This window comes from Ambystoma mexicanum, chromosome 7q (assembly GCF_040938575.1).
Source record: "Ambystoma mexicanum isolate Mex_15411 chromosome 7q, UKY_AmexF1_1, whole genome shotgun sequence".
NCBI classification, from domain to species: Eukaryota; Metazoa; Chordata; class Amphibia; order Caudata; family Ambystomatidae; genus Ambystoma; species Ambystoma mexicanum.
The window spans coordinates 1,011,889,569-1,011,917,318 of record NC_090941.1 but is presented as its reverse complement, the minus strand read 5'-3'; the positions used below and the strand labels follow the sequence as shown (position 1 = coordinate 1,011,917,318).

Here is a 27,750-nt window from a genome sequence, read left to right as displayed (position 1 = left end):
TGTGTCCTCTCAGAGTACATGAATATTTTTCTGCTGTGCGGCGAGCGTGGAAAATATGTGCGGAAATGGCCCCACATAGTTGATCTCTCATCATTCATTGTTTTAAACAAATGAACAAAAAAGGCCAGGCATGCACACTCTTCACGTGCGGATGGTCGAATCCCTCACAGCGGCATAGCGAGAAGACTGCATTACATTTAGAATACAGACAGCAGTGCTGTGTGTTGCATTGAATCTTCCGGATTTGTTGCACATCTGTTTTGCAGAGGGCTGCCCTGGAAATTCAGATCAGCACGGGAATGGGATACAGTGCAGCTCATTGTAAATCTGCTGATGTGATGCCGATAAACATTAGCTCAGCATAACGGGCATTTGTTTCTCACAGTCAAACCATAAACACGCACAGACTTTACATGAATGAAAGGGGTGGCAGGGAACGCAGCCTTTCATCCATTGCCCCATTCCTCAATGGGTTTCGGGCAGCCACAAAGGGCCCATTTGGCACGAAGGCCAATTGCCCACAAGCTGCAATGTCAGCCGTGTCCAAACGACTCGCGCGCCAAAAGGCTTGCGCCGATTTGGCCTTCGCGCCACTTTGGCCGCACCAAAAAGGGCACTGCAGCAAAAATGCTGCGCCAAAATGGCCGGCGCACATACAGTAACGGTACTCCCTCGGCAGGTGTTGACAGTTATGTTTTGTGCAGTTTCCTCGCTGGATTTCACAGCGCACAAGATTAAACCGTAGTAACGCCGACACCGCAGTGTGATGACAATTCCGTTGTTATGTATACTATTCCTTTGCCAGATTTAGGAATGAAACTGAAAACACACAGAGGCTCCACGAAGCAACGCAGCACAAAGCAGTGTTACAGTAGCAGGAAAACTAGCTAGTTCATCGGCTGCTGTTATTGAACGTTCATAAGCGAGAGGGCACAGCGCCTACTGCTATCAGATGGTGCATTGATTAGGGCCTAGTCCTTCTCGTATCAATGAGGTCCCTGATGATTGTCGGCCCCCCTCAGACCACTTCTGAGCCACTGTACATGCGACCGCTTTTATTCCTTAATTGCCAAACCCCTCCGCCGTCGCTAGCATGCAGCTAACCGCAGGCAACTGCTCACACTGTGCTATCCTATCCTGACACCCTTCCTACAAGTATCCTGTATTGTTTCTGGCATGAGTCCCCTAGGCCTCATATGAGTTATACTGTTATCCCTAAGAAAAATGTTGAATTTCACTTTTAACTCCTATGGGCTCTGTTGATCCTCGGTCATAGCTACCCAAATGCCTTTGAAGACCTGCGTCTCTCCCTCACTTGGTTCTTAAACTATGAGCACTGAAGGACATCAGTTCTCCTCTTCATTTACTCCAGATTATATATTATGCAGGTCTTGTCCCTGCACCCAGTGGACAAAGTGGTGTGAGAAACAGGCAAATGAAAAATGCGTTCAGACCCAATTTGCTGATCCAGACTTGTGGCACACTACACCTAGTGAGTTGGAGGGTATCTGGATGGGCAGTTGACTTCGCCCTCATTATGCCTCCAAATTGTACAGTGCTTTGTAGACAAAATGTTTCTTAAGCCATGGTTTATCACCCAATGGGGTCAGCAGGAGGCCATGGTTCATCACCAGATGGGGTCAGCAGGAGGCCACCATTCATCACCCGATGGGTCAGCAGGAGGCCAAGGTTAATCACCCGATGGGTCAGCAGGAGGCCACGGTTCACCACCCGATGGGGTCAGCAGGAGGCCACGGTTCACCACCCGATGGGGTCAGCAGCAGGCCACGGTTCACCACCCGCTGGGGTCAGCAGGAGGCCATGGTTCACCACCCGATGGGGTCAGCAGCAGGCCATGGTTCACCACCCGATGGGGTCAGCAGGAGGCCATGGTTCACCACCCGATGGGGTCAGCAGCAGGCCATGGTTCACCACCCGATGGGGTCAGCAGGAGGCCATGGTTCATCACCCGATGGGGTTAGCAGGAGGCCATGATGTGATCCCCTTGGGGAGTCGGATCAATCAATTAGAAGTTATAACTGATTTCATAATGCTGACATTCGTGGGAGCGGGGCCACACCTCTGTCAGGCCTGGGTCAGTAAAAGAAACTACACCCTGTTGTAAATGATCTACATGTGCCTTCTGATTGATGCGGCTGTGGATGAGCTTCATTCTACAACAGCTGAAGCTTCTATCGCAGGCCAAGCATCTGTATTGGCAGCCATCTTGGGCATGAATTGTATTTAGGCTCCTTATTTAGGCTCCTTGCCCATAAGTACCAAGCTGACCTTGAGGTGCACCTGTATTGTGGTGGCAGGACGCTTAGTGCCCTCTCAGACTTTACATGTGTAAGGCTAGCGCTAGCAGAGTCTCCCGTTGCTCCTATTTGCACCCTGGTTTGGCCATGGAGAAATCCAACAGGATGCTTACTTCATGCTGCCATTCATTTTCAGAATGGATACTGGAGTGAAAGACTTTTGCCCAGCCCTAATTCTATCTCTTTGTCCCTTGTTTCTTATTATTATTTTTATTTTTTATTTTAAATGATATAGATTGATTACACACTTTTCATTCATCATCCTCTAAATTCATTCATAGTCTTAGAAAAAAAACATCTGTATACTCAATTTCTCATTCAGTTTCTGCAAATTAGTACAGTTTTGGATCCAATAACTCTATTCGCATCTGCTATCGTCATAGCTTAATATATAGCACACTCTTGCATTTTATTATTCAACAGTTAAAGGTTTGCATCAACTCTTCTTCTTCTCTTGATTCTCTTACTGCTTTGTGTTCATTACATTATTCTAAAGCTGAATCAACCCAAAGACAAGGGCTTTATTATTAGTTAGTTATTCTGTGCCCATCGATCTTCTGTCTCCATTGGAGATATTTCTTGAGGGACCACATTAGCAAACATTTGTCTTTTAGAATGGACGCTACAATCCATGTTAATATGGTAAAGTGATTCCAGTTGGTCTACCTGTTTACAGCATCTACAGTAGGCTTCGCCAGCTGTTGTTTTGCTTTTGTTAAAACTTCTCGAATGGGGAGCACATTTAGACGCAATCGTAGAAAAGTGTCTCATCTGTCGTGCTGGAAAGAGAATCAAATACTGTAGTAATTGATTTAGTGCTCTTACTTCTAAATGGGAGTTTATGGCCAATGGATATTGCATTTTTTTTACTTATTGTATTGATCCAATCATTGCGTTGAATTTTCCTTTTCACTTCGAGTGGAGGATTGGCTAGCACTACCCAGTTTGAGTCGGCATTGATTAAGATTTGTATGAATGCTTCTTCCATATATTTATCACAGCATTATTTGATGAATTTGGTTTGAATCAAAGAACATCAGTTGGAGGTATGTTGTCTTATCGTTTTCCTGAATGAATCCAGATATTTTCAATTTACAATGAACTCTAACGATTGGATAGCCAGTTTGAATCTAATGTGTGCAATCTGGTTTGAAGGAGGTAGTGACAAAATCTTCCGCCAGAAAATACTCTCTATTAGATTCCATGTTTGATGGGGTAAGTTGAGCATTGTTTCACTCCCGTACGTTAATATGGCTACTGCCTTCTGTCGGTAAAATGTCATTACCGGTTTTATCGAAAGTTTTCCGTATTTCCTATGTATTAAGAGTCCTTGTCGAGCTAATGAAAGAGATTTGCTTTTTAGATATTCTGTCCACTCTTTTTAAATTTCAGGTGGATTTAGCCATACTCCAAGATATTTAGTTGATTTGACCAGATCTATTTTTTCCCCCTTTGATAAAGACTGCCAGAGGTTTGTTATTTGAGCTCGTATGAGATTTTTTTATGTTGATCGTTAGGTCAATCGCCTCAATGTACTTTTCTAGGCTGACCAATCTCTTTTGCAGGTCCATTTCGGTTTTCAAACTCTGAACTTTATTCTCCCTCCCCCGTACCCAATGCTACACTTTCTCCTCACACTGTTTGACTTTGCTGATTTATTTTTCTTAACAATTCTTCTCTTCTCCATCTATTGTTTTATCCTCTACTTTGCCAGGTCCTGGCTCCTCTTTCTGCCCTCTTACTTTTTCTCCCCTTTCTACTGCAGGCCCCTTTTGATTCCCGTTTCCCTTACCTTATTGTACTCTTCCACCTTTCCTTCCTCTTTCAAGCATGCCTCTATTCTGCCCATTTTTAAGGAACCATCCTTCAACCCTTCTTTGCCTTCACACTTTTGCCCCATTTCACTACTTCCTTTTCTCTCAAAGCTTCCTGACCGCATAGTTTACCCTCTGATCTTGGCTCATACACTAGCACAGTTCTTCCTCTTGTCAATCAGGATTTTGTTCGTAGCACTTCACTGAGGCAGTTCTTTAACTGTCTTCTATCTGGCCATTAGCTCATTATGTTCCTCTTTTCTTGTACTTTTAGATCTGTCTGTGGTCTTTGATAGTGTCGACGACTCTATACTGATGACTTATTATCAACATCTTGGTTGCCGAGGATTGAGTTTCGTACTACACTTTCTCTGTATCGTGGGAGTGCATGTCTTCTTCTGTTTACCCTCTTACCTATGGTGTGCCTCAAGGGTCATTTCTGGATCCTCTGCATTTTTCTCCTTACGCTATTCCTCTTACTTCCATTATCTCTTGCTTTTTCTAATGCCCTTTATGCAGAAGACTCCCAGATCTTACTCTTCCCCTCCCTCTCTTTTTCAGACTCAAGCTACCATCTCTGCATGTCTCCTTGCAATCCAATCCTGGATATCGGACCACTCCCTGCACCTTATGTCCTGGAGGACTGTGGCTACCTTTCCTGCCTCAACTGTTCCCCCTCCTGTCCACCTCTCTGCTAATCCTTGTCAACTCACATTTTTACTCTTGCACACTCTTGCCATTTTCACCTTTTTTTCACAATTGGAAGACTCATCATTTTCTCACATTTCATTCTGCAAAGATGCTCCTTTCTTCTCTCGTCAATTGCACTGCTCGTCTCCTCCTTGGTTTCCCAGCCTATTAGTTGGCTCCATTTCCTGCACTGAGCCGGCTCCTTTTCTGCATATCTCCCTGCAAGTCTATTTCCCCCGCTCTCTCTCTCCGCTGGTTATCCTCTGAATCTCGTTGTTGAACTTCCTCTGCATTGTTTGTAGTGGTCTATATGGCTTGGCCCCTCTCTTCTGTTCTTCTCTCGTCTCTCCAGTCTCCCGCCCGCTCCGGTCTCAGTTTCTTGTATCTGTCCCCAGTCCCACATGTGCTTCATCTCGCTTTCTCTCTTTTCCTTTACTTGCACCAAAGTCCTGGAATGTCCCTCCTTTCCCTCTTCACTCCTCGTCTTCTCGCCTCTTTCTAGATCCTGTTGTAAGGATCATCTCCTTTCTATTTGATTGGATCATCATTTATTCAAGACCTTTTTGTAGCGTCTGCTTTGATTTTGCAGCGCTTTGGCTTAAAGCACTATATAAATACAATAAGAAAAGAAATTATTGCAGTGGAAAATTCACTGTGCATTTTGCGGTGCATTGACACCAGAGTGGCAACCTCATTTTCCTAGTTTGGTGGAGGGGTGCATCCTCACAATCTACATTTCTGAGACCTTGCCCTATGAAGTCAGTGACCGTACTGATGCATTTGTGAAGGAAATTAAGGGCGTGGCTCTGCTTCGAATCCGCTTAGTTGCTCACGTGCGATTGTTAATGCACTTGAGAAAGGACAGCATCCGGGCACACGGCAGGCAGATTTTGCAGCTTCAAGAGGGCGAATTGTTGGCATTATTTCTGAAGGGACTGTGGGCGGGGGTAGTCATATTTCTTAAGGGACTGGGGGCAGGCAATCCTGTTGAAGCAAGGTTGATGTTCTCGACTAAATCAGGCATCTCCATCGCAAAGGCGTAAACATGGCAAGTGTGCTGTATCCACAGCTTGGTGTCAGGAATGTGTCTGCTGACTACATCTCAGGAAGCACCCACCCTAGGTAGGCACGCGCTATAGTCCTAAAACGTGCACAGTACACGGCTACACGCACACGCATGTTATCTGGTGCAATAGCAGCGATTCCCAGTTATTTCGATAGTTCAACGCTTCAGTTCTTATTTAACTCACAGTTCGAGCATTGAAGTTATGGCCGTTCTCTTGCAGTGTATTTTGTTTTCAGGAGTCCCACAGGGTCGTGTGCACCGTGCAAGCAAGTCCCACATTACAGGCAAGTCTCACATTACAGAACACCTTTGCTTTTTGGGTGCTCCGACATACTTTTGGCTCTCGGACGCTGGACTCGGGACATTGCTAGGGTTTGTCTGAACCTGTAGATATGTAAGTAACACAAGTGGTGAGGGAGGGGCCGCCCCAGCCCCTGTCTGCTGCACTTCCTTGCCAGCCTGCTCGTACTTGCCTAGCAGTTCACCGCGACATTTCTGTGTTATTGCTGGCACGTTGCACCTGACAGAGCGCAGAGGTATGCGGACGTGTGGAGACGTCGAGCAGTGTGTGACTTCTGGGAAGAGACTGTGAATAGTTTACAGTAGCTACCAGCCAACATCTCACAGCGCATGCCATGACCAAGTAAAGGGGGCGCAGCTCAGGTGGCACGTTTCCAAGATATTCGGGGTCTGAAAAGCGACCTTGTAATCAATAAAGCTCTAGATTAGAATCTCCGACCCAGTGATGGTTACCTGCTCTGGGATCCAGTCACCTGTTATTCTGGATTTCCCTTTTCACCAAATTGTGTGATCCTCGGCATACACTATTTATCTCCATTTGCCTTAATTCCATTAGCTGCCACCGCGCCCAGAATGAAGTGCAATCAATATGAAAGACTGCATAGACTCCATCTCTGCCATCTTCTGCCCTTGCACACGCGCATCAGCATTGCCACACTCCAGGTATCTCCCTCCCAATAAGATTAGTCAGTCAGGCACACACTGCTGAGATCTGTGTGCAGTCGACATCTCTCCCTTGCAAACCCCCGAGAACAGGAGTCTGCACCCTGCGGCCCTGCCTGCAATGACTAAGGCTGATTGGAGTTGCAGTCCAAAACATCTGGAGAGTCAAAGGTTGCAGACCCCAGCTGTAGAGCCACCCACTCAGCCTTTCATCTTTCTCCGGGCCATTAGTCGAGGCCACTGAGCAGGCTTTATCCACAGAACTGCCGAATGACCGCTTTACGGTAAGCAGCTGTATGCTTCTGCCAGGAAGTGAACGCCTGCGACCCGGAGCTCTTCCAGGCACACCTGTATTTCCAGTCGCTCGCGCAGCCCGAAAGGACTGACATCCCAGGTAAGCGATGTGCAATGACCCTCCCACCCCCCCAGGCACCTGTGCCCGCCGCATGTGGGGGGCGTAGGTCTGGAGTTATGGAGGCCGGATGCGCAGGCCAGTCAACCAGTGTCATTTTTTGAATATTTTCAGTACTATTGACCATTTAGATTGCAATGCAGTGTGCCCAAACAGTGGGTGGTGTTATTGCTCATATCAATGGTACTCCGCTGTATTTATATATTCATTCATTCAGGGGCGTTGCTAAGGGGGGGGGGGCTAAGGGGGCTATAGCCCCTGATCTTTTGGTTGTAGCCCAGGATAGAATCTCAGGAGCTACAGCCAAAAGACAAACTAGCCCCCAGTCCCAACAGTTCTGACATCAGTTTAGCCCCGGGTCTTTTCCAGACCTAGCAACTCCCTCCCCTGCATTCATGTATTTATTTAGACCTTTGTAGAGCGCACCAAGCCCCGAGGCCCGAGCAGGTGTAGGCCACACACACCCACTGTTCCATCTGACGGCCGGCTCGGAAACTCTTGCCACGTCTTTGTTTCGCTGTTTCGCTGTTTCATTAAGCAGTGTTGCAGCGACCCCATGCCAATTCAATTAATAACTGGAGAAGCCTCGCCCAATGAAACGCCAATAGCTCTTTGCAAACACAGTGCGACTGTCCGGGGGGAGGGGGGGAGGTGTTTTTTAGGGGGGCGGTGCAGGTTCAGTGCTTTTGATGACATGGACATCTAGTTGAGCTCTGGAGCCAGAGTCCCCAGTCAGCCAGCGGAGACCTTTTCTGCAGCTAGTCCAGACAGGCCAACATTCTAAAGCACCTAGGAGGTAGATTACGTCACGAAAAGCTTGAGAAATGAATCTTCCCATTGGGGTTAGAATTATTTTATGTGGGAGAAAAGGAACTCGATCAATATTTTGAATTGAAAAATCGGGAGTCTTCTGCCGAAGAACTTTAGAGTGGATTTTGATCTTGGGCAAAATGTTAGGCAACCTCAACGGTCACCCAAGGAGTACATTAGCAAATAAAACCCACCAGGAGGAAATAAATGAGATGCCTTGAGTTAGATGGATGTACACATTCCATAGATTACACCAGAAGGTGAAAGTAATTAGCAAAATAATAAGAAAACGTGTATAAAGGAATCCTACAGAAAACTAAAACTTGTATTTAAAATGATGCCACATTTGGTCTGAAAACCTCTAGCAGACCTTACCAAACATTCTGCATTTTTCTTGTAGGTGAGGTTGTGGGTAAGCTGAACTGTCTTTCGAGACCACCATTAATGCTGTGCTACATTCAAGGTTTGATCCAGTGGATCACTGCAGAGTTGCCCAATAGCTTTGGGATCATAGATGACACGCATACAAATCTAATCCAAATAAGGGCATAAAACGATGCTGCAAAGTATGCATTTCTCAAGAAAGCCAAGTACTAGAGACCTTGGCGTGAAGCTCTCGGAGGGGCACCAGAAAGAGGAGGAAAAGCGAGAGGCTTTTTCCATCATCAAAACTTGGGCTCGGGTTCTATGCCTTGTAACCTAAAATCCATTCCAAATGAAAGGCAAATAGCCACAGAAGCAGCAGCAAAAAACCTGAGCAGCTGGCCCAACCAGACTAGAGGAAGACCGGCAGGGCCACGGGCACAGTGCAACCTGTACCGGCCAGATCTGCAGCAGCTTCGTCCATGGCTCGGTCAGTCACGCCCAGTGACCCGGGGGCTTCTGTGACCCCTCCGATTGCTGCCGCCGGTGGGACAATTTCGTGCCGAGGATGTGATGGCCCCTCCCGCTGATCCGTTATTATTCGAATTTAATTGGCTTTCGTCTGAATGGATCTGCCCCTGCAGACTTGGCACCCAGGCTCCAGTCCCTTTAAAGCCCATCCCCGAATCCACTCTTTGCAAATATTCCCTCCACATGCACAAAAGGGGATGCCATTGATTTGATTTCATCCCTTGGGGTCTGCCTTTTCCAAGGTGGTACAGCCAGTTTACTGAGGCCTCTCCTGCCCACAAATGAGTTAACATATATTTGAATGTAAAGTCCCTGCATTTTACAGCTAAATAGATGGAGGCAAAGACAGAAAACAAGTTATTACGTCTGCATTTGTAAAAATAAGAGTCTAGGGGTCTGCAACCTGTGGCACTTCAGATATTTTGACAATAACTCCCATGATCCCTCATCAATGATTATGCCTGCAAGGGCTGATGGGAGTTGTAGTCCAAAACACCTGCAGAGCAAAAGTGTTTCAAACCTACTGAATCACAGAGTGAGCCAATCCGTTCCAGTCGGTCTTCCCCACAAGAATGGTTTTTATTATATCCGGACCAAATTCTGCATTTAAAGCCCTTTCCTCACAATTCTATGATCCTACACAACATAGGTTTTGTGTGCAGCTTTGCTAGGGTCCTCCTGCAAATAATACTTGAAGTTTCCCCAAAGTAGCGTTCATTCTCTACACGTATTTGCCCTAGAAAAATAACGCATGATACGTTATCCCAGTGTGGTGAAAAACGCCCATCAAACCCTGTGCCAGGAAAAATAACAGCAGTTTTGACTTTGCACCAGGAGATGTAGGCCTGGCTTTACAAACGTGTTTTTGAGTGGAAACATATAAAGGAAAGTCTTTGTAAATCTCGCCCATGACGTCTATTACAGTTCGAGCCCCAAAGGCCGCCCCATAGGTATTCATGCCTTACAATGTGAAGCGTCTTGAAGGCGGTCTTAATCACTATATAACAAGCCTACAAAAATCAACCCCCTCCAGATTCACTGGAATCCGAAGAACAGCTGATGCCATTTTGTGCCACACCATGGCCAATGCCAGAGGTGGGCACTAATATGCAAGCAATGCTCAATATTTTAGGGTGTTGTCTATAATATGAAGAGGTGTATCCATTACACCAAGGCACTGAAAGTAACATTGGGGTGCACAAGTTTGGCCGTGGTAAATAAAACTCTACCATGAGCTACTGTGCTGTAGAATACCTGCTCTCTGCAAGGAGTGTTTGCATGGGTCACAGAGTATGGCAGTGGTGTATAGGGCACCTGCAGCTCCACTCCCTATAGTACCACGGGTTCCGTGGATGGTTTCTCTGAATGTTGAGAGTCTCACTTGGCACACAGGCAGCTACGTGGGGCACTGTGAGCCGGTATAGCTCGCATTTGGGTCCTTTAAATGATGCTGAAGGGTCTTGATTTCTGGACATTCACTGTCTCATGGGTCATGATTTCTGGAAGTTTGACAAGAAGCAGATTAATGGTCAGTTACAGATGAGAAACTGGTTACTGACAGAGTAACTATCAGATGACCGGCTGATTACTAGCACAGCAATGCTAATGCGGGGCATCCTTACTGGAGTAATAATTGTCTGCTCTGGCCATATTTAGTTGCTAAATAACTCTTTGGTCGGGTATCTTATGTTATGTTAAAGGACATTTGTATGCACTATCACCACCTGAGTGGTCCCCTGGCACTCTGGTGGATCTAAAAAGGAAAGGGGGTAAGGTGAGTTAGTGCGACCGAGTGGGAGAAAGGGCAAGGGAGCTGTGATGTGCTGATGGCAGCTTCAGTTTGGGTAGCACCGTTTGCTGAGCTTAGGTGTGCTTTCGATTGGTAGCCATCATGTTGAGCGAGGCTGTGTGTGATTTATTCTGTTATTGCAGCGTAATGAAGTGCGTGCGGCTTGGTGCGCTGTAAAGGTGTGGTTGTGTTTAGAGTGTGAGAGGTGTATGCAGAGGAGTGAGATTTGTTTTAGTGGAATGAGATTTGTTTTTAGTGGAGTTGGCTAGTGGCATCGCTATCTAGATGTGACGCATGCTAACCTTCTCAATTCTTTCTCGAGCGGGTGCCTGCTAATGTACACATTCTTTCTAGATGCAGCTCCTGAATATCCCCCACATTTCTGTTCAATTGTGATGCTGGCCAATAGTCACAGCTCTGTTTAGATGTGACGCAAGCTAATATTAACAATTCTGTCTAGATGTGACGCAAGCTAATATTAACAATTTGGTCTAGATGTGACGCAAGCTAATATTCATAATTCTGTCTAGATGTGACGCAAGCTAATATTAACAATTTGGTCTAGATGTGACGCAAGCTAATATTCATAATTCTGTCTAGATGTGACGCAAGCTAATATTAACAATTTGGTCTAGATGTGACGCAAGCTAATACTCATAATTCTGTCTGGATGTGTCAAAAGCTTATATTCTTATTTATTCCAATGTGATACAGTTTTAAAATTAAAACTTTACACATTTAAACAAACAATACTAAAACATGACAATCATTACACTTAGTATAAAACATCAATTAACCGCTTCATCAAATAACAGGCTTTCCATATAAAACAAAAGAAGCTAATATCTTAATAAAAAGAACAGTAGAGAACAAGCAATAAGAAAAGGGAGGAAGCACTTTACAGTTACCAGTTAATCAGAGGTGAAATGCATTCTATGAATTTTTAGTTGGTCAAGCTTTAATGCTAACCTAAGGGTTTCCAGTTAGAAGCCAAGGAGTTTGACCGAGCTCAAATACGTTCCACCAGAGCAAGGGTCAAGACATATTGGTTCCTCCTGCGATCCTCAGGTAGGCATTTGCTTTTCTGCGATAGCCCATATCCTAAAAAGAGCTATGTGTAGTTTAGGATTAAGGGTGTTGATACAATAGTACCAAAACTCAGTAGACCCTATGTGTTCTAGGTTGTGTACATAACTCTTAAGATATTTTTTATAGTAGTTGGTCATTTTAGGGCATAGGGTTAGTACATGCCTTGCCGTCTCAAGATTAGAGGACACACCACATATTCTACATGATTTTGCAGATTCTGGTAAACTAGAGCTCCGTGTTCAGGTCACTAATGTGGGAAGATGGTTAATTCGCATTAGCAGAATGAAACGTCTCAGTGCTGCGTAGGGGCACAGGTTAAGGTACTTTTGGCTCCTTTTGAAGGTGTAGAGAACATAAGTCACAAAAGTAGAACTTTTCAAGGTCGCCAGGTGTGCATAGTTAGTCTGCCAATCCCATAAGGTTATAGTGTTTTGTAGATGGTGTCTCATACTTTGGTTGTTTTGACCCCAACGTGGGGTCCAGCCACATGCCTCACAAAGAGTTGCCATTTCTCTTTCCATTTTGGATTTTTTAGAAGTAGCCCTAGCTTCTTTCATACATCTTAATAAGGGATTGGACGGATTGTTCTTGATCTTGATGTTAAAGTTCCGCTCTTTTACGTAGCACAACAGATTTGAGAGAGATGATTCCCAGTTCAAGCCTCAGTATTGCAACAGGGATACATTGGGGGAGCCCCAGGATACGTCTCCAAAATTTCCCCTCAAGGATCTGGAGCCAGTCCAAATTCATATCAAGCAGAGATTCCAGGTCATAGGTGACCATGGGCACTAAGCACTGTACTAAGCACGCGCATCCCAGATTGAGTACCCACTCTGATCTCGCGTAAATCTGGCTATCAGTGTAGGTAGTTGTGCTGCTTTTATTTTACGTACCTGCATGCAGAGTAGATAGTTCCCCCTATTGTCAAACTCTACTCCAAGATATTTGTAGGAGGGAGTATATTTGATTTCAAGAATTCCTACATGCAGGGCGGGGCGTGCTACCTTCCCTGCTGAATACAGAAGTATTTCGGTTTTATTGTTGTTAGTTACCAGTTCATTCTCTTCTGCATACTGCCATAGTCTTTCAGCCGCCCGCTGAAGACCACTAAAAGTGTGGTCAAAGATAACACTGTCATCTGCGTATGCCATGATTCCACATTTGGTCGTGCCTATTTTGGGTGGACAATTCCATATTCCTCGTAGGTACTCGGGTATGTCCGATACGAAAAGGTTATAGAGCAGAGGAGCCGTGATGCATCCCTGCTTTACACTTCTCAGCTGCAATATTGGACATGTTAGATTGCCACCATTGTCTAAACGCAGCTGGACCGTATTGTTTGTGTGGAGGAGCTCCAGATAGTGAATTAGAGTGGGAGGACATGACCAGTTCTTGAGTTTACGCCACAGCAGTGCTCTGTTAACAGTATCAAATGCTGCTCTAAAATCTACATAGAGTGCATAAAGAGGGGGGTGTTAGGTTGTAGCGCCTTATTCCTAAGCAAATCCATGACCAGTAAGTTTTGTGCTGTAGAGTAGTTGGTTTTAAAACCACTCTGAAAGTGATCCAAAATCCCTATTTCCTCTACCCATGTTTGAAGAGCTTTTAGTAAAAGGGAAGCAAATAGTTTCCCGGTACTGTCCTGCATGGAGAGGAGACGATAATTTGCAGGGTCCATTTCCCCTTTTCCCCTTTTTGAACACTGGCACCAGGATAGCCCTTTGCCATGTTGTCGGGATCCTACCCTCCATCAAAACTCTTTCGAACAGTACCTTCATGAGATTTGCCCAAAACTGCGGGTTGTTCTTTATGACCACATTTGAGAGTCCATTTGGACCCGGTGCACGAGAAGATTTAAGTTTCGTAATTTTATCTATTAGCTCCTCAGTTGTAATTTCAAAGGGAGGGGTAGGACGGGTGTTATCTTTGTTCCATATTTCTAACCTACAGCTGGTACCATTATGCTTCTAGAGATGGGCCACCCATTCTTGGGATCCTATCGGATTAAGCATTAACAGTTTCCTATTTCCCTTTGCTGCCCCCAGTACAGCCCAAATATTTCGGGTGTTCTTAGAGCATAACACTTTTACTGTTTTGCACCAGTTAGCCAACTTATGTTTTTTTAATACATTTTAAGCCAAGTATGATATTTATTTTTCAGCTTTCTAATGTTATTATGAATTGTAATCAGAGGGTATTTTGCTTTCCTAAGTTTCCTGATGTCTCTTCTGAGTTTACGCTTTGCGTCTCGGATCACCTTATCAAATGGAGTAGTAGATGCTGAATCTTTGTGGGTTAAGGGCCATCTGCAGGTAGCATGGTCACCAGGGAATTTAATAATCCATTGTTCAATTTCTTCTGGTGTCATAAGACCTAGCTTTGCTTCATGACCCGCGTGCCAGTGGCCAATTGCCCGGTTGGCCTTGGAAATGTTAGTTTCAGACCAGGAAATACGATTGGCTCCATGGTTTACAGTGACCTCTCCGCCGGTGGTGGACTCAGGGATAAATGGTGTCACGTTTACTTCTAGTATAAGCGGATAGTGGTCACTCCATGTAGTATGGGAGATTGTCATATTGCATACCATACCAGCCACCTCAGCACTCGTATAGATATAGGGCCTCATTACACGGATGGCGGTAATGGTTAACGGTCACCGTTAATGGTAATGGTGACCGTTAACCATTACCGCCTTACTACGAGGTCCCTTAGCAGGTTGGTGCTTTAACGCCTGCTTTTTGCAGGCGTTAAAAACCAACCCGCTAAGGGACCTTGGTGCTAATTACGGCACCGCAAAATTGCGGTGCCGTAATTAGCACCTTCCCCATTCCCATTATGCCCTATGGGGCAAAAATGGGAATGGGGAAGGGCAGTGGTGGAAGGGGGAATTACCGCCCCGCCAACCTTGGAATGGGGCGGTAATTCCCCCTTCCACCAAGGCGGTGCCGGTATTTTACCGGCATGGACCTTGGTCCATGTGCTAATACCGCCATCCGTGTAATAAGGCACATAGTCTATCGTACTCTGATGGGATCCGTTGTGCCAAGTACTCTTCCCTGGTCTATCACTCTGGGTTCGACCATTCATTATTTCCAGTACTCCAGCATTTGCCCTCGAAATCCTCAGTGTAATTCTCCATCATACTGTGTTGATTTAGGCGTTCGTTGTTAGTGATGCCTCCTCCGCCAGCAATATGACAGTTCAGATCTCCTGCCAAGATGATCAAATTGGATCTCGTGTCCATTGTCCATTGGGCCAGGAGGTCATGTAACGCCTTATGTATTAGTTCTCAGTGATTAGCTCCAGGGGGGTTATACGTATTAATTAGGAGCAGTTTCCCCCAGGTCTGTCCAAGTGGTATGGTGACATCGATTGCACAGATATAATCCTCGTAGTTAGAATTGATCCTTCTGCTTGGAATATGGATTTTCACTCCTGTTATTAATCTGCCATAAGGGCGTCCCCGAGGCCCTTTCTTGGTACAGAGAATATACATCCATATATAGCGGTGAGGTGAGCCAAGTCTCCTGGAGTAGGAAAATGTTTGGGTGTCGATTAGTGATAAAGATCCTTGGGTGGTTAGGAGATGACCAAAACCACGAGTATTCCACGTTAGTAAAGAACAAATTCAATGTTTCTGGAGGACCATAGGAAGTGAGTCAGCCAACCATTTCAAAGTGGTCTGGATGTCACTTAGTTGGACATTCTTTCCAGTAGGGAGAGTAGATTTTGTAGGCTGTTTGTTGTTTGAGGCCTTGTCGTTGTTTGTGATTAATTGATCTTCCTCTTCTTTATCGACATCAACCCCCAGTCCCACTTTGCTTAAGCTGGTTTTGTGTGCACGAATCAACTGAATCGTGTCTTGAACCACACATTGTAGGGCTGAAACATTCGGGTTGCGCACCCTCAGGGGTTCACACAAAGGAGAAGTCTTCGGAGCGTATTTCTCGTAATTGTGGAATGAGGTGGAGTTTGGCCATCACCTGGGTTCGTGTTAGCCATTTGTCTTTATATTTTTGCTTCAAGTTTTTAATGATGCATGTTTTATTATCCAGACTCTCAGGGTTCTCATTACATTCTCTACCGGGGGAGCGTTTTTGTGTTTGCTGTTTGTCTTTCCCTCGAGGTGTGGAGTATATGTTGACTTCCTCCTCTGTGCAATTTAGGGAGTCTGTATCTTGTCGTTACTACTGACATATAAAATCTCTGTTGGTTTGTCAGATAGTATCCAGCTGGTCAGTTTACCAGCTTGATTACTTAGGCGTTTCTTTGATCGTCGTGCTCTTTTCCTTGCTTTCCTCGATTTAATTGGTAGAGGAGCTGTTGCAGGCAGAGGAGAAGCAATAATTAAAGGGACCTTCTGGGTTGCCAGCCTCCTAGTCAAACGCTGTTGTTTCCTGGATACTGGCACCTCTGTGTCGTCTGGTATGTCAGGTTCCTTTTCATCATTATTGACAGGACTCTAAGATTCCAGATCAGTTCTGTATACTTTGTCTTCCGGTAAAGGAATGTCTTGTAGGAGTCTTGGGTCTGGCAATCCCAACTGGAGGACCGTGTTGACGTGAATTCTGCCACACAATTTTAATAGAATCTTTAGCGCAAATTGCATAGTTTCCATTGAGGATTGTAATTTAGCAATAGATGCAGCGTGCGCCTGGGATGTCTCACTAGCTTTAGATTCATCCGCTGATGCCGGTCCTTCAAGATCTATATGAAGGTTAGGGGAGGCAGAGAGACGTTCCCTTTCCGGACTCGAGTCAATGGGTGGTAGATTCGTTACCGGTACCTCCGGTATGGTAATACTTGTGTTTTGTGTTACTTCTGGATTCGGTTCCTGAGACTCGAGCGCACTGCAAGTGTAGCTGCCATGCTGTTGTGCGTGTGTAGTACTTGGGCTTCAATTGTCTGTTCCGCATTGTTTAAGGAAATGCAGTCTCTGGTAGTAGAGGACATAGATTTTTGTATAGAGAGGCACAGGTTCAACAAGGAATTGTTGTCGATGTCCCCGTAGTTGGAAAGGTCCATTATCTGACTCCCATTAGAATTAGGTGCTTGATTCTCTCCTGTTGTCTCTGGAATCGATTTTTTTAGCTTTCGGGATGGCTTTCTGATCGCAGGGATTGTCCCTTTATCAGTCTTACCACTCCTAGGAGTGGCCATAGTGTTTTTAGACTTAGTTCCGAAGCGCTCTCTTCAGAGCCACAAACAGTCCTCACAGAACGCCCTTGACACCAGCAGGGCTTAAAAGCTTATATTCACAATTTGGTATAGATGCGAAGCAAGCAAATATTCACAGTTCTAGCTAATTGTGATGTGGCTTAGTGCTCACAATTCCTTCTGGAGTGGCTAGCGCATTCAGAGTACAGTTCATCTAGTTGTGAGATATCGCCAACCAACAGTTCTCCTAGATGTGATACAAGGCTAGGCAACACAGTGGATCTATATGGGGTAAGAGTTGCTAAATAGAGATTGGTACATGCACGCTACAAGCTCATGGGTGCTGGGGAGAATGCAAAGAATGACTATCTGGCACAGTCAGGCTGCTTGCGAAATATGGCTATCTGGCACAATCAGGCTAGCAGTATGCTGACTGGCAGAATATATGTCTGATGAGGCTTGGCTCTGGCACAATAACTGCCTGATTGGATATTATTGCTGGCCGAATTGCTGTTTGGTGGAGGCATAAGTACTGGTAGCGTATGATTTTATTTATTTTATTTTTTCATTTATAGCGGCGCACAAAACCTAGAGGCATCTAGGCGCTAGTTACAGTAAGTGCATCTACAAGGGTTTCCTTTCCCTCTGCACCTGAGCAAGGCAAATGTAGCTTCCCAAACCTGCCGGGTACAGTGCAGGAGTGTGCAACTCAGCTTTAAATAGTAAGCTGCATTTTGTGTGCTTTTGCTTCTTTCGACGCGCTCAGTGTGTTTTTCTTTTCTTTCCATCTTCCTCCCCAAGGCCCCTTCCCTTTAATGCATAGCTCCCCATCGCCCATACCAGCTGATTGGGCCTTCCATCCCCAGTTTCCATCTGCAAGGTTTTCCTTGCCCTCGGCTCCTGAGCAAGGCAAATTTATCTTCCCAAGCCTGCCGGGTACAGTGCTGGAGTGTGCGACCTAGCTTTAAATAATACGTTGCAGCCACCTCGAGTAGCCATCTGCCCCTGGTAAGTGAGTCTTGGCCTTTTTGCCTATGCATCTGTTTTATTCTTTTGCACATAGTTTTGTCGCTCCCTCCACCAAGCTGTTTCCTGGTTTCCCTTTCCAACCCCTGCCTCCCAGCCCACCCTGTCCCCTGATTGGGCCTAGTTGCCCCTTAAACCGCCTACCCAGGGCAGCCTCCTGCCTGGCAGCCCCTACGGCGAAGGGCCCACTCCTAAAGAAACAGCTCCAGACCGTGTCTGCAGGTGTCAGTAGGGGAAGCAAGAAGCCAGCAGCTGTCAACCAGCAGCAACTGACAAGGTAGGCAAGGTGCGAACAGTGGGAACAGTGGGAACAGCCATCCAATTAAACTACTACACCATTCAGATTAGCCTATAACCTTTATATTTATTTTTTTCACTTCTAAGACTACTTCTCTACTACACATAGCACACCGCTCTAGTTCATCCATAGTTGCATACTGGACATCTTTTGAAAAGACTCCAATCTAGGTGTGGTATCATAGACTGATATACTTTGAAACTTAGGCCGTTTTCCCTTCATACGGGATATTCGTATTTAGGTGTGTCTCCCTGACTGCTGTATTCGAACATCAGACCCACTACCCTCTAACCAGAGAAGACAACCATAGGGTTATTTCAGTCTCTACTAAACTGGAAGCTCAGGTCAGGTCCTTTCTCTCCTCACCAAGTGAGTTGCTCTCACTGTTGCACGTAGAAACTCAGACCCCTCTCGACCATCTTGCACAGGAAAGTGGAACACAAGGATACTGTCTCGCCACGTGGGTAACACCTCAGACACCCCTCTATCGAGATAGCCAGATGCCCCTACAGTAAACCTAGGATCCTATCAACCATGGAACTCCCCCCTGACCCCTTTCACTCCATCTCGAAGATAATCTAGCGGTAATATAAGACTCCCCAGTCACATTCCCTCCAGCAGCCTCCCCACTTCTATCTGATAGCCACCACACATATCAAGCCAAAAGACTGCAGAGATCACTCCATTATACCCAAAACAAATCACAAATGCAAGGAAGCCAAGAACCGTCACAATCCCAACTCTGCAAGGTGCTGCATGTGGGGTACTTCCACTGCATCCTACACTCAAACAAACCTCTAAACCAACATACACCTAAGGGCCGCAATATGCCATGGTACAGAACTGGACGACGTGAAAGAAAAATGGAAAAAGGAACAAACCAAATGGAATCAAACCATGTCTTTCATCCATTAGACATAGTCACGACTGCGGAACACACCCCCACAAACACTGTGGGCAGCAGAACAAAAATCATGAGAAGAGAAAGGTCCCTATACCGAACATCGTACCTTGCGACTGACCACCCACTAGAACTCAATACCATGATACTAGACGTACCAATAACATACCGCCAGAAAAAGAACAGAAACACCCAGAAGGATTAAAAACAAAATCAATGACCTCACTATATATCACAAAAACACAGACAAACCTCCATCAATGGCAAAATATAGAAGAGGAACCGGAAGAAATCAGGAACCCAATACGTAATCTAGCAGACCTACTTGATGACGAACCAGACCCCACTGAACAAACATCACGCCCCCGAACAACATGGAAGCAGACCAACGTGACTGAACGGTGCCAAAAAATCCACTGCAACCTAATCAACGCAAGATCGATGTTCAAACATGCCACAGAGATCTACGATTTACTGTGCAGTGGCGGTATTGACATCCTATTCATCACAGAAACATGGTTAGATGACTACAAAATCACACTCCACAGCTGCCTACCCAACAACTTCAAGTGCTCACAGGTAAACAGGATAGAAAAAAGAGGAGAAGGACATGCAAAAGCATACAAGGAACACCTGAAAATAAAAACAGATGAAGCACTAAACATCAAAAACTGTGAATCCCTAATCCTTCACTTGACAGTGAACCCCAAAACAAACCTCATTCATTTTGGTTTACAGACCACCAATATACGACGCAACATTAGTTGACTAGAGGCCATCGCCAACATAGCCATCGAACCTGAACACCTGATAATCCTCAGGGACTTCCTTGGTTTGAAGAAGAAAATGCAAACTCACAACAAATCAAGACCATGAAACTACACCAGATGGTTAAAGGAGCTACACACACAGTGGGACACACGCATGATGCAATCTTCGTCAACAAAAACCTTATCACCACTGCACCACCAATACAGATACTCTCGAGCGACCACCTCATCATTTCATTTGGGATCATGCTACCAACTAAAGCAGCCAAGTAGTCCATAAAACCTTTGACTATCATGAAAAGAAATTGGAAGACTATCGAAGGTAGCAGCTTAATAGAACTACTTGAACTCACAAAACCATCAACCACTAACTTGGACGAAGCCAACCTCGATGGAAAAACAGACCTATTTCATAAATGGATCGCCGGACAATCGACAGTGTCTCCCAGGAAAAACCTTTCACCCCATCACGAAAGAGAGCAACGGCAAAATGGTTTACTCCCCTCCACAGTGCCATGAACAGGAACAACATGAAGGTCGAACTAGAATGGAGAAAAACATACGAGCAGGCTAAAGTCACAATGTCAATGACAAATCCGATCTTACAAAAAGGAAATTCAAAAGGCTAAAAAGAATTATTACGACAACTGTATCACCAAAGCCGCCAACACCGAAAAGGAACTGTTCAACAACATAAACGAGGAAATGAGGAACCGACAGGAATGCAACAACACTCCAGTACCCTCACAGAAATTATGCAACAATCTCGCAGACCACTTCAAAAATAAAATCTGCAACATCAATCGAATCATACAAGGCAGAACCGTCAACCAAAACACACAGCCAGCCCTGGAACCACAGAACAAACTCCACAGCTTCCCTCAAATATCAGTAGACATTCGTCAAGCTGGTAAGACATAGCAAGAAAGCAGGCTCCTCCATGGACCCCTGCCTTCCAGACATTAACAAATCAATCTTCACACAGGGGACGCCATTGGAATGCTGCAGAAACCTCTTTGCAACAGGGAAGTTACTGCATTCATTCAAATCGGCGTACCTCAAAACACTCCAAGGATATGGCAGGCAATGTGGAAGACCTCTCGAACTACAGGCCTATTTCAAACATTTTCTACACAGCAAGACTGCTAGAAACCTATGTCTACGAACTAACAAAGGTGCACATAGAAAAATGCCAGCTGCTGGACCAGGCACAAGTTGACCGTAGACTTACGAGGGGGACAGAGACGGCACTCCTGTCAATCTGCGATGACCTAAAAAGAAACTCAGACTCTGACATAAACTCTGCCCTGATACTACTGATCGCTCCGCAGCGTTTGGCACAGTCAGCCCATGACATCCTCATCAAGAGACTAGAAGAAATAGGAATAGCAGATTTATCCCTGCTCTGGATTAGGATGAGATCATTCCTAACTGATAGAACGGAAACTCTCTGGATAAAACCTTTCAAATCCACTCCAGAGGACACCCAACTGTGGAGAACCACAAGGATCATCCCTATCACCACTTCTCTTCAATATCTACCTGATATCATTAATCAAGCTCATCAAAAGACACAGCCTTACATGCTACAACTACGCAGACGACCCACAAATAACCTGTAAAATCAAAGAGGCACAAGAAGAGAACACTACACTGGAAGACTGCCTAAAATAACTCTATTAATGGATGAACACAAAAAGCCTCAAACTCAACCAGAGCAAGATGGACATCATGGGTATATCCAAAAATCTGGAAAATTACCATTACATCCCATGGCCCACAGAACTGGGAACATCACCCACAACGACGAATAAACCTTGGGGTCCTAGTGGACAACGAGCTAACACTAGAACCACAAGTAAACGCAATAATCAAGAAATGCTTCTTCCTCCAACGCACGATAAAAAGGATCCTACAATTCCTCTCCTTCACCCATAAAACACTTACCATCATCGCCCTCATCATGTCCAGAGTAGACTATGCCAACCGCCTATACCTCGGAATGCTGGTACACCTGCTGAAGAAATTGCAACGTATACAGAATACAGCGGCCAGACTTCTCCTCAAACTATCATGAAGGGACCACATCACCCCAACACTAAAAATGTTACACTGGTTGTCAATCAAACAGCAAATCACGTTCAAAACGATATGCAAAGCATACAGAGCGATCCATAGCCAAGGGGCAGAATTCTTACAAAATTAAAAAAAACACTTACATACCGACAAAAGCACCGGATCAAGCAATGACATCTGCCTGCAACCAAACCCATATACAAGAAAAAAACTTGGTGGATCGTCATTCCCCCACCTGGCAGCAAAAACTTGGAACACCCTCCCAAAAAGAAAAACGCAATACAAGGGATCACCTAAAATTCAGAAAATGACTTAAAACTTGGCTCTTTGCCTCAGAACCAGTCGGAAACGACAAGAAAAACAAAGAAAGCCACTGGAAATAGAACGTGCCTCAACAAGCCCACATCGAAGGAAGAAGCCAGGGAAGGAGGGAGCCCAGGATATACCCACTCCCAAGCTAAACCCCTACGTTGGGCATCGTGCAGGGGGCCGCCACGTTGGCTGCGGATGAGAGTGCATTAACCAATAACTGCCACTCCAGGAGGCCATGGAGTGCCTGTATTACGGACGGAAGGGGCCTGCACTTAGGAGCTCAGCGAGGCGTTGGCAAGCCCGAACCTTTGACAACCTTAAGAGCAAACCTTACCCATCTCCACCCAGGGGTGGGGGTGGGAGGCCTTCTCCACTTTCCTACCCACAGACCACTAGACGTAACAGAGACCTGCCACCAATATGCGCAGAATTTGGCGAGTGACCCACCACGAAACACCACAGTATATTGCACGGGCAGAGACGCCTAACACAGACGTCCGAAGCAACGAGGTAAGAAAAAAACCCCACTAATCCGACCGCTAAAACCTCAACTCTATGCATACACCTCTCAAACGCTAAACAAACAAAATCGCATCTTTGCGCAGCAATCCGCATGCGCTGCACTGCAACAACAAACAAACCATACGTAGTCCCGCAGAGCAGCACATGGAAGTCCACCGATCTGTAAATCGCAACCATGGTCGGCGAACAGTGTTAACCGAACTGAAGCGGTCAACAGGACATCACAACTCTTGTTCTACCTTTTCCCGCTATGCCTTACTAACCCACCCTCTTAACTTTCAGATCCGCCAGAGCGCCAGGGGATCACTCCGGTGGTGATAGTGCACGGTATAAATATCCTTTAACAGTAACATTAACATAAAACAAGCTATTATTATTATTGTACGGATTTGTACCCACTAAACGTATCGTCCTATAATATAAACTTTGAAGATGTAATCTATGCTCGACAAACTTCACCTAGCTGTTCATTATTGCAAAGACTTCAGGCATCTCTAGGCTAATTCGAGGTGAGGGTCCATTTTTAATATAGTGATGTTACAGACAGGCAGGGGTGCTTTCAGGTACAAGCTGCAGATGGATAGCAATGCCCTGAGGTGGCACACACATGCAACCTTTAAATCAAGAAGGGCCACGGTCGGGAGAAAAGAAGGTAATGTTTAACCAGCACTGGCAAATCCAACCATTTGGGATTTGTGTAGAGAGTGACATTGTTTCCTGTGCTTAAGCCTAGGGACGCCGATCAGATGGCAAAGTATAGGCATCAGGTGGAAATGCCCACACCAAATGGCAGAATGCCCAGATCATCACATCATTGGACAAGTAATGGCCAGTAAATGACGACTATCAAAAGGTATTATGGCCTCAAATGCAGGCACTGCACAATTGTTGGGGATTCCCATCAAAAGGGCCAGGCACTCACTGGATTGCCATCCGTTTCCCAAGGACCCCCACCATTGCCAGGATTGCTAGCAAATGTGCAGTCACTCGCCCTATTACTAGCTGTTCTAATAAAATGCACACATACGGTCATCTGATGGCAATACCCAGCGTTGCGGCATGTGAGCATTTGTTGGCCATCTAAATCCTAATGTTTCATATCTGCTGCAGGTTTGGGGTCCTGATGCTGCTACATCATTATGCATATTATTTACATCTGCCCTTTTAAGACTATGATAAAGTTATCACCGCACTATGATGAAGTGCGGATGCACTGTGCTGCACGGCAGGCGTGGGATACCTCTTTGGCTCGAGCATCTCTGTTGCTACTTCTGAAATGCCCCTTTAGATTAAAGATCAAGCTATCGAGGGATTTTAGATCTGACACTAGCGAAGACTTATTTCCATACACGTGGACTCTCTGCTGTTCAGCGCAGCACAGAGAGCTTCTCAGTGCAACCTATTACCATACTCGTGGACTCTTCTGCTCAGTGCAGCATAGAGTGTTTCTCAGTGCAACCTATTACCATACCCGTGGACTCTGCTGCTCAGTGCAGCATAGAGTGTTTCTCAGTGCAACCTATTTCCATACCCGTGGACTCTGCTGCTCAGTGCAGCATAGAGTGTTTCTCAGTGCAACCTATTTCCATACCCGTGGACTCTGCTGCTCAGTGTAGCATAGAGTGCTTCTCAGTGCAACCTATTACCATACCCGTGGACTCTGCTGCTCAGTGCAGCACAGAGGGCTTCTTAGTGTGACCTATTACCATACTTGTGGACTCTTCTGCTCAGTGCAGCATAGAGTGCTTCTCAGTGCAACCTATTACCATACTCGTGGACCCTGCTGCTCTGTTTGACCTATTACCATACCCGTGGACCCTGCTGCTCTGTTCGACCTATTACCATACTCGTGGAATCTGCTGGTCAGTGCAATCTATTGCCATACACGTGGACTCTGTTGCTTAGTGTAGCATAGAGTGCTGCTCAGTGCAATCTATTGCCATACACGTGGACTCTACTGCTCAATGTAGCATAGAGTGCGTCTCAGTGCAACCTATTACCATACTCGTGGACTCTGCTGCTCAGTGCAGCACAGAGAGCTTCTTAGTGTGACCTATTACCATATTCGTGGCCTCTGCTGCTCAGTGTAGCATAGAGTGCTTCTCAGTGCAACCCATTTCCATACACGTGGACGTCACTGTTAGTGCAGCACAGAGCGCTTCTCAGTTCAACCTTTTGCCATACTCTTGGACTCTGCTGCTCAGTGCAGCATAGTGCTTCTCAGTGCAACTTATTACCATACACGTGGACTCTGCTGCTCAGTGCAGGATAGAGTGCTTCTCAGTGCAACCTATTACCATACTCGTGGCCTCTGCTGCCTGCTGCTCAGTGTAGCATAGAGTGCTTCTCAGTGCAACCTATTACCATACTCGTGGCCTCTGCTGCTCAGTGCAGCATAGAGTGTTTCTCAGTGCAACCTATTACCATACTCGTGGCCTCTGCTGCCTGCTGCTCAGTGTAGCATAGAGTGCTTCTCAGTGCAACCTATTACCATACTCGTGGACCCTGCTGCTCTGTTCGACCTATTGCCATGCTCATGTAATCTGCTGGTCAGTGCAGTCTATTACCATACATGTGGACTCTGTTGCTTAGTGTAGCATAGAGTGCTGCTCAGTGCAACCTATTACCATACTCGTGGACTCTCTGCTCTGTTCGACATATTACCATACCCGTGGACCCTGCTGCTCTGTTCGACCTATTACCATACTTGTGGAATCTGCTTGTCAGTGCAATCTATTACCATACTCGTGGCCTCTGCTGCTCAGTGCAGCATAGAGTGCTTCTCAGTGCAACCTATTACCATACTCGTGGCCTCTGCTGCTCAGTGCAGCATAGAGTGCTTCTCAGAGCAACCTATTACCATACTCGTGGACTCTGTTGCTTAGTGTAGCATAGAGTGCTGCTCAGTGCAACCTATTACCATACTCGTGGACTCTGCTGCTCGGTGTAGCATAGAGCTTTTCAGTGCTACCTATTGCCATACTCGTGGCCTCTGCTGCTCAGTGTAGCATAGAGTGCTTCTCAGTGCAACCTATTTCCATACACGTGGACTCTGCTGCTCAGTGCAGCATAGAGTGCTTCTCACCTATTACCATACCCGTGGACTCTGCTGCTCAGTGCAGCATAGAGTGCTTCTCAGTGCAACCTATTACCATACTCGTGGCCTCTGCTGCCTGCTGCTCAGTGTAGCATAGAGTGCTTCTCAGTGCAACCTATTACCATACTCGTGGACCCTGCTGCTCTGTTCGACCTATTGCCATGCTCATGGAATCTGCTGGTCAGTGCAGTCTATTACCATACATGTGGCCTCTGGTGCTCAGTGTAGCATAGAGTGCTTCTCAGTGCAACCTATTACCATACTCGTGGCCTCTGCTGCTCAGTGTAGCATAGAGTGCTTCTCAGTGCAACCTATTACCATACTCGTGGACTCTTCTGCTCAGTGCAGCATAGAGTGCTTCTCAGTGCAACCTATTACCATACTCGTGGCCTCTGCTGCTCAGTGTAGCATAGAGTGCTTCTCAGTGCAACCTATTTCCATACACGTGGACTCTGCTGCTCAGTGTACCATGGAGTGTTTCTTAATGCTTTACTGCGTTTGGCTTTCCTCTTATTGTTCTCTTGCATCTTGACATTCGCATTACAGCAATTAAAAGAATGGGAATCTGATGTTTTTCTAAAATCTGTCATGCAATCCCACCGGTACGTGGTTATCTGAATCGCATGGATGAATGTTGAATGCAGAGTGTGTTATGTGTGTGAATGGAATGTTGAAGTGGCTCAGGTTGCTGCAGGTGTGTACCTGTTTGCAACGTCTCCAAAGAAGAATACATGCATTGACCTCCTTTTTATAGCAAGTATAACTATAGTATTTGTTTCTGAGAATGCTTCACTACAATGGCACCGTGGGTTTCAAAAGTACCCTGTTCTGAGATCCAAGTATAGGAGAAGTACGTTTCTGGTGTTCAGAGTATTAAAAAATGTGGAGTAATTGACTCTATCCATATGAAATGGTGGCCCTGTGGGGCCCATGAGTTGCGCGTTTAATAATGGACTGTAAATTCATCTGTTGAATGTCTCGTGTTGGGTGCGGTCCGTCTCTTCTGGATTGATCTGGGTATCGTACTGCACCTGTATTCTCCAAAGTCACAAGTCCATATGAGGCTATTCATCATCTTATCAACCTAAATGATCGTTTTTACAGAATCATGAACTTTATTTTTATAGCCGTATCTGTGTATATATATATATATATATATATATATATATATATATATATATATATATATATATGATATGATATGAAATGGCATTTATAACGCGCCTATACACAAGTGTTTTCAAGGCGCGAATCGGTTTTACATACAAAGTTACAAGACTGCCAAAACAATGAGGAACAGGCAGGATTATCTGCTTAGACAGTATTGATGGTATGTCAAGCAAAACCTGAACCCCCCGTTGCACATTTCCTGATCGTGCATGGCACACAAAGGCTGACTCCCATGCTGGTGTTGGTCTGGGTCCGATTTGCAGATGTGTTTTTCTGCCTTAAACAGTCTAATTGAATATGGAAAAAATGCCTTGTGTGGTGGCCGAGACCAGTGCAAGGGGTTATGGTAGATTGAAAACCTTCCATCCTTTGTGTCTTCAGCTTTCCATAAGTCACCCTTACGTAAATTGACTGGGTATGCCGGGTATTGTAAGGGCTGCACAAGGAAGTGCAACACATCAACACTCAACAAGTGCCCGGAAAGACAAACCTCCAACAGCACTAGGGAGATGAGACTGTGACAACATTATTTCTACCCGCCAGGAGTTCAAGGATGACTAGTTGCTAAACTGCCTA

General features: G+C 45.5%; 1 protein-coding gene across 2 annotated transcripts in view; it reads left to right on the top strand.

The window, feature by feature from the left end:
- ATG16L2 (autophagy related 16 like 2) overlaps window positions 1-27,750 on the top strand; it is a 920,492-nt gene that overhangs the window by 148,869 nt on the left and 743,873 nt on the right. Inside the window, exon 1 of one of the 2 annotated variants that reach the window (XM_069640244.1) lies at window positions 6,916-7,245. The exons of the other annotated variant lie outside the window; for it this stretch is intronic. The gene's annotated coding sequence lies outside the window, so the exon portion shown is untranslated. Of the gene's footprint in view, window positions 1-6,915; window positions 7,246-27,750 lie in introns of those variants that run through there. 2 annotated transcript variants of the gene reach the window in all.